A 16,899-nucleotide genomic window follows, 5' to 3' on the forward strand; every position below is an offset into this window, starting at 1 on the left:
TCTCTGGTTAGAGCTTGTTCCTCAGGTGATTTTGTTAGCCTCTATCAGTAGAGTTGGGAGACTAGCTCTCTCCTCTGAGTTTCAGTGGTCAGAGCACTCTCTGCAGGCAAGCTCTCCTCTTACAGGAAAGGTGCACAGATATCTGGCCTTAGGACCTCCCTCCTGTCCAAAGACAAAGGCCCAAAAACGGACCTGTCCCGAAGCTGAGTTGCTTTGGCCTCTCCCAGAAGCTGTTAGCTCCTGTATTCTACACTCTCACCTGTGCAGAATCCACTTGGCAAGGTCCCGGAACCAAGATGTCTGCTGCAGATGCTCAGGCAAAGCACTCCAGTGCGGAGCAGACTCCTTTCCTCTGACTGGGAAAGTGGCTGGATGTCTGGAGCCTGTGCAGAATACTCTCGGCTGGGTCCTGGAACCTTTGGTATTTCTAACATAATATATTAATTCTTTTTTCCCTCCCCCAATATATTAATTCTTAAGAGAGAAAGGCTTTAATGATAGTGTGTTGATACTTAGGGTATACATTCTACAAAGAAATTGTGTTTGCATGTTTCTGATGAAATGAATTTGCAATAGGGGATTGTATGGAACTGAGATGCAACCTTATTTCAAATTGTTGATCTTTATCCTTTTTTCATTTTAGAATGTTTATTTTATTTTATTTATTTTTGCTTTTGATAATTTCATATATATTAAGGCATCTTAATCTTATGTACCCCTCAATTCTTCTCTACAAACACTAGCGACCCCGACATCTGCTATCCAGTTTCATGTCCTTGTTTATTGTTCTACACACACACACACACACACACACACACACACTTATCCTGAAGGACTTAGTGCTGCCTACAGGCACATGAGTCTTCAGCTGATCATCAGAAAACAGCAGTCTATGAGGTGCTATATCCCTAAAATCCCACAGACTCTTTTTCCTTTCAGCAATCCTTGAAAGCCTGTAGCTTCTCAATGATGGCTGGATTATTCTGAGTCCTTGCCCTATCCATATGTTTGGGTTATTTTCAGGTCTTGTTCAGGCAGCCACAGCCATTGAGAGTCCATGGGTATACCATTTTGTCATATGTAGATGTGATTATTTCCAAGCAGTTTTCCATGTCCCTGGCTTTTGTGGACATCCACTTCTAAAATTATTACCTGAACCTTAGGGTGAATGAGTGCAATATATATTCCCAACTCTATAGTCAGCTTATTCTCTGCAGTTTGACCTGTCATTGGTCTACATTTTTTAAACCAGTGTTGCCAAAAAAGAAGTTTTGATAACCAAAATTGAGAGGAGCACTCTGCAATGGGTATGAGGATATGTAATTAGAAGGTAGCTGGATATTATGTTTATTTATCAATAGAGTAGGAGATTCTTCCTAGGTTCTGTGACCTCTTGAACTTAACTCTCCTTTTTCACCATGTGACTAAAAGCACAGCACAGAACTACAGGACTCATTATAAAGGTGGGCTATGGAGATGTGTGTATTATTACATGTTTTAATCCCAGAACTTTGGAAGATAGAAGTAGGTAGATTTGATGTGTTCAAAGCCAAGTCTGGCATGGCCTTGTTGGGGACAGAAGGACAGGAAGGACATGGTTCCTACCTTTGATTTATGACCAGCAGGTATGGGCCTTCACAAGTGTCAGTGGCTGCTCTGGTGTAAAGCCTGTTTGTATAAGAGCTTACATATTTTCACATTGTGCTGAAGAATGTCCTCCCTGTTAATGTTAATAACTCCATGATAATTACAGACAGCATGAGCTCAGGAGGTGAAGGTGTGACTAATGCCTCAGCAAATGGTAAATGCCAAGACCTTCAGGACAGCCCCTAAGGCTGTGGGAAAGAACTCTAAAAACATGAGCTTGAAAATATATAATTTCTCAACTATGCAAAAATATAAGGATGCAACCTGAATTGTATAAGAGATTTCAAGAATCTAAAGGAACAAAAGCAGCTGTGATGTGAGCCAACTTGTCAGAACATTACTAGGGAGGGAGAAGTGATCTCAGCAGAGAGAGTCCACTCAGCTAAATCTAAGTTGTTTTAGTTGTAGTTGGTTTAGTTTGGTTTGGTTTGGTTTTTAATGGTTGTGGATTACAAAGGCAGACAGAGTCCAGAATTCAGGGTTGGCGTGAGCCAGAGCAAGGTTAGGCCCGGTTATGATAGAAATGGCAATTTCAGGAAGTGGTCCCACATACTACCTTATGCTATGTGGTAAACAGAGCCAGGCAGATCTCTCAATTCTTTTGCAATGTTAAAAGAAAATGGGTGCTTTTTGTCTCCAAGAATCAAGAATCAGAGTTTTGGGTTTTGGGTTCTTTTGTTTTGTTTTTTGGTGTGTGTGTGTGTGTGTGTGTGTGTGTGTGTGTGTGTGTGTGTGCAAGCACACACAAATTTATATGATACTCAAAAGAGAACCTGTAATAAATAACTGAATTGATACATAGATAAAAACTGTGCTTTAGTTCTGCAGATGAGCTAGAAGGATGCAAAAGAATTCTTTAGAATTTTCAGTAGCAGGAGCAGAGCTGCCTGAAGACCTCTGGAAATCGAAAACAGCTCTTTGAGAATTTTTCTAACAGGCATTCTGAGCTGATCAGAAAATCCAAGAATTTTTTATTGCAGGTTTTCTGACTGTTTTCAGAACACCCATGAGCTATCCAGAGATCTTTCAGAATCTGTCTGTAGCAGAAAGTCAGCTCTTTCAACCATAAGAGTTTTTAGAATAGCAAGAAAATGCTGTCTAGAGCAGAGCAGAACACACACACACAGAGACAAAGAGAGAGACAGAGACAGACACACATAGAGAGGCAAAGAGAGAGAGAGAGAGAGAGAGAGAGAGAGAGAGAGAGAAGCATAGTCTGTAAAGCAATATCAGCAAAACACAGGCCACCAGTTTACACCCTTGATTTGACTTTCAAATTGTTTGTTTTCACCTATCCCAAACACCTCTTCTCCCAGAAGGAACCCAGGCTCCTTCTTAGCAGTTCAAGGTCAACCTGGTTTACTGCTAAGCTTTAAGACATCCAGAACTATAAAGTTAGATACTATTTCACAAATACTTAGTTAAAAAACACTTTAAATGTTGTATTTAGAATAAACTATGGGTGATTTGTTGCTGTGTCTTATATCCTATTTCCCTCTTAATTTTCTTGTTCATCTTTCTTTTCTTCCTTTTATACATATTTCAAAGAATGTAGATGTCCTCAACTTTGCCTAAGACAATAGGCATTTGCTGTTAAGTTACATATAGTACTAAGGAAGTTTGAGATTTCTCAGGAAACACTATGTTCAACTATTTAGCAGCAGCAATACACACAGAAAAGTTACTGTTCCTTAGGAAGCTTGCTGTCATATTTGCTTACCAACATCTTATTGCATGGAAAAGGATGTCATTGCTTTCATTGAGCTAAATAGATCTGTCTGCATCCTTATTCCAATTTCTGACCAAACTTCTGAAAAAGCTACTCAGTTTGTTTGGTTTTCAAGTTATCTAGGCCTGGTAAATTGAGTAAATAGAAGGAGGCTGACATAGAAACAGGTACATCTTCAGGAAATACATGGGCAGATGATGAATTGGAAGACAGACATGGCATAATTAAGGACTGAACATTCACTACGTGGACACTGTAGGGGCTAAAACTAAAAAAATCACTATCAGCAATCTCTCAGAGACCACAATTCTTACTTTCATTTTAGTTTAGAAACAATCAGCCCTACACAGTCTTGTCTGTATCTTTTTTATATACTATCAATGGCTATTTTGCTATTTATTAATATATATTTTATTCTCATATAAACTAAATATTGAAGTGAAGTTATATTGTTTTCCTCACATTAAAATTCATTTGCCATTATTTTCTACCTTTACAAGAAGCCAAATGCAGCATAACAGTGCTGATCAAATATAGTAACAAAATGTTTTCATAAAATGTAGAGTAAAAGATGATATAATTTATATTAATATGATCTTCACTTTATAGAAAGAGTTACTAGATAAACAAAGAATTTCAGATAAACTTACACTTATATGTTATAAATATGTATTTTTATTTAAGTATGAAATACTTATATAAAGGCCTTCATGTTTATCTGAAGCTGTTTAACTTATGCATTGCATTCATGATGTGGCTTTTTACTGGTATGACATTCAAATTATTTTGAATACTGTATTAAGTCATTTTGCTTCAAAGGATGCTCTGGATTGTTTCAGTGGTATTAAATGCTGGAACTGACAAAATTACATGCAAATTATATCCATAAATTTTGTGTATATCTCTTCCTTGAACATTTTTTTTCACTGAATATCTTGCTCTGTATATCAATCTAAATTATGTCAAGGGTTATAGATATCTGAGCATGAGAGAGTGCTAAGAAGATACTGCTGGAATGTTTGCCCTGAAGCTAAATCTTATATCGCACCCAGGATCCTGGCTTTTATCTTTAAGGACATATCAGGGTTTGTGAATACTGTAATGGCTGTAACTACCAAAATGTACTTTAACAGTCTAGATTCTGCATTGAACATCACAAAAGAGGTGTAAGGTTATCTCTGCTTTAGAAGAGTCATTCTGGCAATATCACATCTTTATAGATAGACAATATGTTACAATAACTCCAGTAAGCATTGCATGGAGGTGTATGGAAGTGATTATTTAGCTAGGCACATGCCATTTCCCAGCATTCTGTTAACCGAGATGAAAGAGGAAAATAGATATTGTTGCCAACAAGGAACCTTTATCATTCTAGACAAGGCCATTTAAGAGGACCTATAATATTCTAATTTATACTATCCTTTCTGTTTTGTGCACTGGTTAAATATGATTATCCATCTGGCTTAAACTTTTGCAACACTAAACACAATTTATTTCCTGTGTTAAATTGAACAAGAACTCATTTGTGGATGTGTTTGGTTTGTTTAACAGGACTTTCCCCTTATGCACCCTTTCCAGTTGCCTGTGAGGACATTTTTTCCCTTGGAATATTACTTTTTCACCCTATGGGCTCGGAATTTAATCCACCCATCAAATAAACTAGCTTAACTAGAATGTATACTATTTCAAAAGGAAATATAAAATCATTTTGGACTTTGTACAGGAAAAGAAATATGCAAATATACTAATTTACACTGGAATCCTGGACTCACATGCAGATTTCATGATCTATCATTCCCTGGATAGTTTTTCAAAATTTAAATCAGGTCAAATATATGCCTCTGAGCAACTGAATATATGTTTTGTGATCATCTCTGCTGATTGTCACCTGTCAGCATAGGCTGAACTGGGATTCAGTTATTCTCTTTCCTGACTTTAGTCAGTAATATTTGATTGACTACCGTTGGCCTGAATTATTGGTTTCTCTGATTCCTTTGAGATGCTTCATAAGTTGTGGCAGAATGCTCAAGGCCTGAAACATTGTTTTCTAACTCCTGTAGGCATAAAGCATTCTGTCATGTTTACATTCAGGAGCCAATTAGTCTCTCTCTCTCTGTGTATATATATACATATACACACAGAGATTGCCCTAGAAGAGGGGCCTGATAATGAGAATACTGAGGTGTGTTGTAACAGTTATCTCAATTGAATGGCCATTACACACTTCCAGAGAGATCATTACAGATTTTTTTTTTAAATCATCCTTACTTAAGGAGACACCAACTGAAATTGTATAAACTTCAGTTCCAGCACATCCACGACGTCTCCCTGTCCTACTTTATCAATTTTGGATGCCTTTCTTAAAGTCACGTGGATTAGTGGAGAAAGAAGGCTGAAGGCCGAAGCTTCTATTGTGCTTTCTTTTTTATCCTTTTCATTGTGGTAGAAAAAAATTGTAATACGAGATCAATCTTCCTAAATTTTTAAGTGCACAACAAAGTCTTGTTAACAATAGGCACACTATTTTACAGCACATTCCTAGAACTTATTTATCTTCCATAACAGACCTCTGGTAATAACTCATTTTCTTCCCATAGTCCACAGAGAACATTATTCCACACTATATTTCTCTTGACTTTTGTAGCTTCCTCATAAAGTGGGATCATGTAGAGAGTTCTCGTTGTGACTGCTTTATTTCCCTAAGCGGATTGACCTTCAGGTTTATCAATGTTGCTTATTAGAAGGATGAATAATGGTATGTCTTCTCGCTTTCATCTACTTAATAATTTCTTTACCTTGGTGTCTTAGTTAAAGGTTTCCTATTGCTGGGACAAAAACCCAACAACCAAAAAGCAAATAGGGACAGAGAGGGTTTATTGGGCTTATACTTCCACATCGCTGTTCATCACCAAAGGAAGTCAGGATAGGGACTCCAACAGGGCAGGACAGGGGTTGATGCAGAGGCCAGGGAGGGATGCTGCTTACTGGCTTGCAACCCATGGCTTGATAAGCTTGCTTTCTTATAGAAGGTAGGACTATGAGCCCAGGGGCCATCCTGCATGGATGGCTAATTGAGAAAATGCCTTATAGTTGGGTCTCGTGGAAACTGAGGCTCCTTCTTTTCTGATTACTCTAGCTGTGTCAAGTTGCTACATTAAACTAGCCAGTAGACTTGGCTACATTGAAATGTGCATGAACATATAAATATATTTTGAGTTAGTGATTACAATTAATATTGTATGTACCCAAAATGTGATTGGTTATTGATATAATAATGTATTTTATAATTTTCGAAAAACTTGTATGCAGCCATTCATGCTAGATACTGTGCTCAACATTGCAAGCAAGTGTCTATAGGTTCCAGTTGATCTACATCTTTGACTAATCATTCTATTTTTATTTATCATTTTATCTTTTATTTTATTTTTATTTAGCTTTTTATAGTCATCCTAATGCAGGAAATAATACTTGCACTTTTAGTATTGTGTCTATCCTTGTTATCACTGTGTGTACATGGTGCACTGCTTGCACCATGGAGCTTTTGTGGAAGGCAGAAGACATCAGTGTGGAGTCAATTATCCCCTTCCCTCTTTGCATGGATAGCAGGGACTGAACTCACTTTTCCTGGTTTGTCTCTATATTCAAGAGCCATTTCTCTGGTCTTGTTTTATGGTTCCAATTTGCACTTTCTATTAATGTTATTGAGCCTCAAGTCATCTGTTATGCCTTTTGTATATTTTCTTTATGGAAATTTCTAGTTAGTTTCTCTCTCATATTTACATGTGTTAAAGATTATTATTATTAATCATTATGCTAATGAGTTGGAATCCATCAAATCAACGTGATTTCATAGCAGACACATTTAATGAACTAGACACAGAATGAAACTAGATAGTAAGCATGACACATGAGAATATGACAGGTGGCAACACCTCATTGGCAAAAATGAGTAATTCTTCCTGTGAGATCAGGATAGACAGAATGCCCAGTTTCATAATTGTTTACATCATATCAGAGGCCTAAGCCAGGGAGGGAAGTCAATTAGAGAAATGTCCTGCATGGGTGCCTCCTGCCAGATTTAGATGAAAATATTATGTAAGAGTATTAGCCATGACGACTCTCATGTGAGACCCATTTCTGAAATGAGTTTTTCAGTGCTTGTCGTAGAGTTGCTCCCCATGTAAGGAAGTGTTCTGTCAAAACCTATCACAGGTGGGTTACAAGCAACTGAAGCGCACATCTGAAAGCAAAGCAGATTCTGTCCCTAGTGTGGCAACTTACCAGATTCTTACATAGTAAAGAGAGAAACAGAGTTCTGAGGCAAGCAACTAAGTTAGTGAGAGCAGTCTAGGCAGGCTATATATAGTAATAATAAAATTGGCATTGTGTGGAAAAATTTTAAGTCATTACATACATAGCATAGACTATTAAATCTATTTAAAAGTATTTCAAAAATGTGTACTGTAGTTTATGAGTAGAATTAGCCAGTAATATCAAGTTCCTGCAATTTGTTGGGAGGGATTCTACTAGTAGAATATGCTAACTATGCCATCTAATTTTAATGCTTAGAGAAATGGTAAAAAGATTTTCTTTTCTTTTTTTTTTTTTTGAATCACTTCTTTTTTTTTTAATTAGGTATTTATTTCATTTACATTTCCAAGGCTATCCCAAAAGTCCCCCACACGCTCCCCCACCCACTCCCCCACCCACCCACTCCCACTTCTTGGCCCTGGCATTCCCCTGTACTGGGGCGTATAAAGTTTGTACGACCAATGGGCCTCTCTACTGATGGCCGACTAGGCCATCTTCTGATACATATGCAGCTAGAGACACGAGCTCTGGGGGGTATTGGTTAGTTCATATTGTTGTTCCACCTATAGGGTTGCAGATCCCTTTAGCTCCTTGGGTACTTTCTCTAGCTCCTCCATTGGGGGCCCTGTGATCCATCCAATAGCTGACTGTGAGCATCCACTTCTGTGTTTGCTAGGCCCTGGCATAGTCTCACAAGAGACAGCTATANCAGGGTCCTATCAGCACAATCTTGCTATGTATGCAATGGTGTCAGCGTTTGGAGGCTGAAAAGTGATGGATCCCTGGATATGGCAGTCTCTAGATGGTCCATCCTTTAGTCTCAGCTCCAAACTTTGTCTCTGTAACTCCTTCTATGGGTGTTAGAGGAACACTCTTCCATTGTTCGTGGGATTGCAAGCTTGTACAACCACTCTGGAAAGCAGTCTGGCAGTTCCTCAGAAAATTGGACATAGTTCTACTGGAGGATCCCACAATACCTCTCTTGAGCATATATCCAGAAGATGTTCCAACCGGTAAGAAGGACACATGTGCCACTATGTTCATAGCAGCCTTATTTATAATAGCCAGAAGCTGTAAAGAACCCAGATGCCCCTCAACAGAGGAATGGATGCAGAAAATGTGGTACATTTACACAATGGAGTACTACTCAGCTATTAAAAAATGAATTTATGAAATTCCTAGGCAAATGGATGGACCTGGAGGGCATCATCCTGAGTGAGGTAACCCATTCACAAAAGAACTCACACAATATGTAATCACTGGTAAGTGGATATTAGCTTAGAAACTTAGAATATCCAAGATATAAGATACAATTTGTGAAACACATGAAATTCAAGAAGAATGAAAACCAAAGTTTAAACACTTTTCCACTTCTTAGAATTGGGAAAAATATTTTCTAAATTTTACCCTCAGTCTCATATTAAGTTTAAGTTGTTTAAAATTTAAGAAAATGTTTTTAGGTCTAAGAAGATAGTTTTAGGTTGGTAATGCAAGTTAGAATAAAAAATTATTTATGTACAGAACTCTAAACTCACCAAGATAAAATAGATAGCAATATACTTTCTCATATGCTGTCAAATACAAATGGACTGGACATTGCGAATGTAACTCGTACATGATAGTTCTCAAAATTCTTTAATTATTGCTCTTGTTGTATATGGCTTATTATTGCAAGAGAAAGAGCCTTTTACTGGATTAAAAGGGGGTGAGTTTGTGGTTTGTCTTGTGCTCTTGAATATTCAGACAATAAGTTCTGTGTCCCCTATACATTAGTATAGTATTGACCAATGTGCTATAAAGAATATTCCCCAATGATCTCTGGATAACAAAAGGCTAGAACTTGTGACTGGGCAGAAGAGAAAGGAAAGCAGAATTTTCCATGTGGAGAGGGGCTAGAAGATGCCATGCAACACATCTGGAGCAGGGAGAATCAGATCAATCTTGGCTGCGAAGTAGTCAGGTTAGTTTGGATACATACAGTCGACTAATAACTGCTCGGTTATTACTCCTTAATTGCTGATTAAATAAATCTTGCCGTCTTTGTCTCATTTATTTAGGAGCTATACAGGCCAGAATGGGTTAAAAAACAAAAAAAATCACCCTCATAGAGCAGGGGGAGGGGGTTAGTTTAGGACATTTCTAGGAGGCTGGAAACTGGAAAGGGGGAGAACATTTGAAATGTAAATAAAAAATATCCAATAAAAAAATTTTATAGAAACCCAATTGACTATTTTACAGGAATATTTCAGATTTCATTCACATTCAAAATGGAATATAATTGGTAAGAAAATAGTCCATATATCTCAGATTTAATAATTTAGAAATATATTTTTGTTACATATATATTCAAAGGTTAGAATTTATGAGTTGTAACTGTAGACTATTAGTTAAAACTCCACAATTAGGCAAATAAAAAAGTGTACGAGGCCAGTTTTATGAACAAAAGTGTTCTTAGCCTTTAGATTACATAAATGTTTAAGACTTTGAAAATGTCCACCCCAATGCCTATACTCTCATAACAATATCCACTTTGGTCAATTTCCATGTATAAAATACCACAATTTGTGTGGGAAATGCGACATAAGAATTGTTGTGATTGTTAAAATTGGAGCAGATATTGCTGCACCCAAGAATGAATCCTGGATGAGCAAACCACAGTTTCACTAGTCAAACAAAAGAAATCATTCAATGAAATGTAGTGCAGATGCCTTTTATCATTTCCCAACAAAAAGACCTAGAAATTTATTCTAGAATGTTCTTCTGTCAGTATATTTATTCAAATACAAGAGAGAATTTGAAATTTTTCTCTGAAACTTATAATAAATATGCACATAAACTGTAGAATTTGCTATTAGTAATGGGTATTCAAAATGTTACAGGATTGTTTGGCAAAGGAGGATATATGACATGTTGAATATGAGTTAAGTTGCCAAGTGAATGAAACAAAACAGTGTCAAACACCAGGGTAGTGTAATATATATTTTGAATGTATGAGAAGAATGAAAGATGAACCTGCAAACTGAAAGAAAAAGAGGAAATTGAAACTTTGGTCTTGTACATACGAAGTAAAATTCTTCGGAAAGAGTATAATAGGCAGTTCTTTCTGCAGGCGTTATTGTGAAGGCAGAAATGGGAGACTCTTACTCAGGAGACTCATACAGAATAAAATCACCTGCTACAGCAGGTCTTGCTTTAAGTTTCCATAAGAAATCAATACTTTTGAACCAGGACTTAAAAATACTACTTGCTGTTGAGATGACCCAGTGAATCATACTACTAAGCCTGATGATGTGAATGAGACCCTGCATGGTAGAAAGAGACAACTGAATCTCACAAGTTGCTTAAGTTCTGAAAATATGTTATGGGAATGCTGGAGAAAGAGAAGAATTTGTGTTTGTGTGTGTGTGTGTGTGTTTGTGTCAGATAACTGCTAAAAAATTAGTGGTAATCAATGAGGTATATTTCTTTCCCGTGTTAGTGTGATGGAATAATCATAAATAAAGTATACTAGTGTGTCATATGCTAGTATGTGATATGGCTGCTGTAAACATAAAATTCATTTTAAATGTTGATTTAAAAAATAGGTGTGGAAAGTTTCTTTCAAATGACTCAAAGTAGGTCAGTGCCATTTGGTAAAAACAAATAGCTTGTAAGTTATTTTCTTGTTAGTATTACTATAAAATTCTACAAAGTGCTTATCTTGAGGTAAGTCATTTCCTACAAAATGATTTATATTATAAGATGTATTTATCATACCTATATAGTTTATATCTAACTGATTATCAATGTTCTTCATCTATCCAATGCTGTGATTATTAAATATTTGACCATCTCATCAGGTTGAAAGCTATAATTAAGCTTTAAGATAACCAAGATGAGCATTATTTATTTCTCATTATATAATAGGAAACAATCATATAATAGCTATTTTGCATGTGATAAGAAAAATGCTGCTGTCTGTGCTACACTGGCTACATGGTTTGGAGGAAGAAACTGGAAGGTGCGGAATGAAATCACACTTTTGAAAAACATAGAATGCAAAAAATTTTACTGATGACAATGATTGGTAGTTATGATAGCAATAAGAATAATGACTACATCATAAGCCAATACAGAGGCCTCCATTTTAAAGAAATACTTTCATTGCTAGGGATGAGTTACTTTGTGCAATTTCTTAGATTTTTCCAGATGGGCCAATCTTCAGTCTAGGAGTCATTATGTACTTAATTTTCAATTATGCAATCTCTAGTATGCAAATAAAAGCAGTCGTGGTTGATCAGTGTTCAGTCATATGCACATGCTTACAACTTCATGGTTCCCAGTTACAGCATTTCCCAGCTAACAGCTGGGCAAGACACAAGATTTATGTGTTTGAGATTTCTGAATGAATCTTCTATGGAAATCTGTTGGGATCCATTCTATTGTTCTGTCTCATGAGTAAAGACCTTTCTTCTGATTCATCCTTGTTTTCTAGGCAAGACTTTCTCAAAAGCTAATATTTTATTGGCTCATTTGAAATGAAGAAAATTATACTGCCAGGTACAATAGTGGCTGTTTGCTAGAATCAAGCTGATATGACTACAAGACCAAAAGCTTGATTTGAAAGATAATTAAGAGGCTAGATTATAGAATGTTTTAATGTCTCCATTGTACATTTCTAACAAAAATCTGTGATTGCTAGGAGTCAGATTAACTGACATGTAGACAGTAAACCAGATCACTGCCTTGAAATACCACACTAAGGAACCATGCCACTTTATTTATTTATTTATTTATTTATTTATTTATTTATTTATTTATTTATTGGAGAGACTCATCTTTTTTTTTTCCTTTTTTTTAATTACGTATTTTCCTCATTTACATTTCCAGTGCTATCCCAAAAGTCCCGCATACCCTTCCCCCCACTCCCTTACCCACCCACTCCCACTTTTTGGCCCTGGCATTCCCCTGTACTGGGGCATATGAAGTTTGCAAGTCCAATGGGCCTCTTTTCCAGTGATAGCCGACTAGGCCATCTTTTGATACATATGCAGCTAGAGTGAAGAGCTCCAGGGTACTGGTTAGTTCATAATGTTGTTCCACCTATAGGGTTGCAGATCCCTTTAGCTCCTTGGGTACTTTCTCTAGCTCCTCCATTGGGGGCCCTGTGATCCATCCAATAGCTGACTGTGAGCATCCACTTATGTCTTTTCTAGGCCCCGGCGTAGTCTAACAAGAGCCAGCTATATCAGGGTCTTTTCAGCACAATCTTGCTAGTATATGCAATGGTATCAGCGTTTGGAGGCTGATTATGGGATGGATCCCTGGATATGGCAGTCTCTAGATGGCCCATTCTTTTGTCTCAGCTCCAAACAAACATGAGGATGGGAACCAAGAGCTAGGAGCAGAGAAGTACTAAGAGATAGTTGGAAATGTGTTCCCAAGGCCCTCCTTTTCCTTACTGTGAGGTCTCAGCAAATGTATCTGAGAAAGACTCCCCAAAAGGTTTTCATTAGGAAAGCAAGAAGAAGGGATCCTGACCTCTGGACCACACATTCAATGGACAATAATAAATGGTCAGTGCTTTACGATTTTGTAACCCTTCATAAGAGGCTTCAGGTCAAAGTTTTATACTTGTTTATGGGCAGTTCTAAACCCTTGCTCATAGGTTTTTGTCAATGAGTTAGACTCCTCAAGAGTTTTACTACAAACTACCAAGAGGTATCCTGGTATAAAATGTGGGAAAATAATATTTCTTTCATAGAAGACATTTTTCTCATAGACCTTAAAAGAAAACTATTTTTCTGCTAAATGGACACAGTCTAAAACCAATGTCTAATGATGTCTTGCTATACCTACAACTTAATACAGCTTTCAACACTCTTTTTAAGAGATCCTATTAATTATAGATCATGTTTAATACAGAGACAGTTGACTACCCAGTCCTGAAGGGAATATTTATGTCATACCCTTTCCTTCTAAGGTGCAAGGATCAAGAAAACAGGATTGGGCGATTATAAAAGCCAGAGGTAGTGAAGCACAAGAAAACACTGTCTAACAAACACAACAGGGTAGTTGCTTATATGAACTCAGTTTTAACAAGCTACACAAGACCTACCCATAGTGAAGTTACACCAAATCACAGCATGTAAGGGTAGCTGATCAAAAATTCCCACTTCTAGTTGAAGAACTATTGGCAGTTAATAACTGCTGGGATAGATAAAGTTAGGTTTCTTCAGTGATATAACCCCTGCTTGGTTCTTTACATTCTAGTGGATAGCCACATCCCCAAGAGTATAAGGGCAGGAGAAACTAGAACCACACTGTTTCCAAAACACAATGAGATTGAATGTTACTGTTTCAATTCAATGTTGAAATTTCATAGGAAATTATAAAAGAAATTAAACCAAAAAAAAAAAGAAAGTAAAATAATGAAACTGAAGATTCTTGCACTGAGACTTTGGCTGCTAGCTATAGGATTCTGTGGTCCAGATAGAATTTAAACATCATTGCCATTCTAGAGAGCTAAGGTAACTCAGATTTCATGGGCAAGACTTGAGAAGAATTTCTGTTTCCTCTTAAATGGGTCTATAAACATCTTTACTTATATAAACTCTTCTTATAAATACATAGGTTTTTACTAGCTTGTTATCTTATTAATTATGAAAATTATTTCCATATAGAACATTAGTGAAATATTAGTGAGCTGAATATGATATTTACTCAGAGTATAGTGGTTTACTGTTTCTGGAGAAGAGAGACTTCTTTTTCCGGCTGATCAATAAGTCTGAACCCTGACACTAGAAATGAGTGAATGAAAAGTGTAAACAAGGGAATAAGGTTGGCATGGTCAATCTGATAGGAAATTAAAAGGAGAGAATTTCTAACTATTAATGGAAATTTCAAATTGATGTGCATTATTAAATTAAAGATAAATTTTGTTGGAGTTTAATGTTACATTTCATGATCTAAAGTGATTTCAGTGTCCTTTTGGCATCTCTTTGCACATAAAATAGATTATGGCTGCCATTTATCTTTGGTTAATCTAAAAATGTGAAATAGCTAACTGTGATATTATATTACATATTAGTTTGTCATTAGACTTAATTTTTAAAATCAATCTTGTATTTGTGTATTTTTATGAATGACTTTTATCATTTTCATGTTTCTGTATCATGTATAATATTTTCACATAAAAAATAAGTTTGTTAGAATTCCACTTTTATTTTGTTACTTTGTTATTAGTTATCAAAACAAATATTTTAATCCATTCAACTTGTGGTCTGATCCATTTACATATTGAATGTATAGAGAAAACTGTAGAATGGAACTGTACAAGAGTGAGATTCGGCATGCAGTGCTCAGGTTTTCTTTTCTCATGAGGAATAAGGAAATAAAGTTGAAATGATATATTACACCAAAATCAAGAAATGAGGAGCAGGAGAGACATCCAGATTTAAAAGCTGATTGGTTGATTCTATGCTCTGCTTCTTTTGTCTGTTGGAATGGTTGGTTCCATACTCTACTTCTTGTTGTCTGTGTGGGTATTTTCCCATTCTTGCCTATTCCTTCTCTTTATAGTAAATTGCAATCATTTTTTTCATATGGTATCATAAACCTATTTCAATGTCTAAATCTTGATGATAATACCAAAATTGTTCTTAATATTTTGTATACCAGACATGAAATTGTATGATTTATATACAGAAATTAGAATATTTTATTTGGTTGATTTCTACTTTAGTGTTCAAGTGTATTATTGCATAATGCCCTAAGTGTCATAGGGGAAATAATTTAATTATATACATTGTTAAGCTTTAACAGTGATCAATATAAAATATAGTAGTTTATAAAAATTACTTGCAATTAACTACCTACGAGAATGGTAGGTTTAGTGTAGAGATGCACCTCTAGGTTTTATTAATGACAGAGCATATAAAAGCTTTTCTTGTAAACACTGCAGAAAAAAAATTCATCAAAAAATGAAATTAATTTGTGGTAGGCTGGTGGACCAGGTTTTTATTCCATTACTCAAGAGATGGCAACAGAAGTATTGGAATTATAATTTAGTCTCAGACACATCATAAATTCAAAATAACTACAACAGCAACAACAAAAATAAAGAAACAAAGTACATTTTTATACTGCAGTTGCTTACAATCCCAAGACTCCCGGGTATATTCTGAGCATAACAAAAACAGAATTAAAATAGATGAGCTTAAAATGTTTCCTATAAAAAAACACATTCCTTAATTTTTTTGCACTCTTCTACATGTAGACAGTCAGTTAGACCAGCACCATTTGTTTAATATGCCTTCTTTTTTCCCCAATGTTCGATTTTGCTTTCCTTACAAAAAAATCAATTTTTCATAGGAGTATTGTTTTATTTTTGGGTCTCCAATTCAATTGATCAATGTATCTATTTCTCTACTAACACCTTGCACTTTTTATCACTATCCTCTGAGCTTGAGGTCAGGGATGGGATTCCTTCCTAAGTTCTTTTTCGTTCATTATTGTCCTGACTGTCCTTGTTTTTCTTTGTTTTGTTTTTGTTTTTCTATATGAAGTTGAGGATTGCTTGCTATATATAAAAATTGTTCTTTGGAAATTTGATTGGGATTACTTTGAATCTGTAAACTGCTTTTGGTAAGATGGCCATTTTCTCTTTGTTAAATATCTATCCATGAGCATGGGAGATCTTTCTGTCTCATATTATCCTTGGATTCCCACCTCCAAGGCTTAGAAAATATTGTCCACAAAATTGTAGAAAAAAAAAACTTTTCTAACATAAAACAAAAGGTGTCCATAAACATATAAGAAGCTTAAAGAACATCAATTAGATTGGAACAGAAAATAAAATTCTCCTGTCTCATAATAAGTAAACTACATTTTTTTTTTACAGAACAAATAAATAATATTAAAAGAGCAAAGAGTAAAGGCACTAGGTAACATAAAAGGCAAACCTTTCAGAATTTCACCAAGCTTCTTAACGGAGATCTAAAAGCAAGAAGGTCCTGGACAACCTCTAAAAGACCACAGATGCCAACCTAGACTACTATACACAACAAAGCTATCAATCACCATAGACTGACAAAATAAAATATTTCAAGGCAAATCCAAATTCAAATAATATTTATCCATAAATCCATCCCAGGTGAAAAAATCCAACTATGAGAATTCCATTGCAAGGATGTTTACTACATCCAAAAAAAAAAAAAAAAAAAAAACCCACA

At 35.8% G+C, this 16,899-nt stretch overlaps 1 protein-coding gene across 4 annotated transcripts in view; it reads left to right on the top strand.

The window, feature by feature from the left end:
- Fstl5 (follistatin like 5) overlaps positions 1–16,899 on the top strand; it is a 591,337-nt gene that overhangs the window by 379,525 nt on the left and 194,913 nt on the right. The window lies entirely within an intron of this gene.

Source organism: Mus caroli, chromosome 3, assembly GCF_900094665.2.
Source record: "Mus caroli chromosome 3, CAROLI_EIJ_v1.1, whole genome shotgun sequence".
Lineage (NCBI taxonomy): Eukaryota > Metazoa > Chordata > Mammalia > Rodentia > Muridae > Mus > Mus caroli.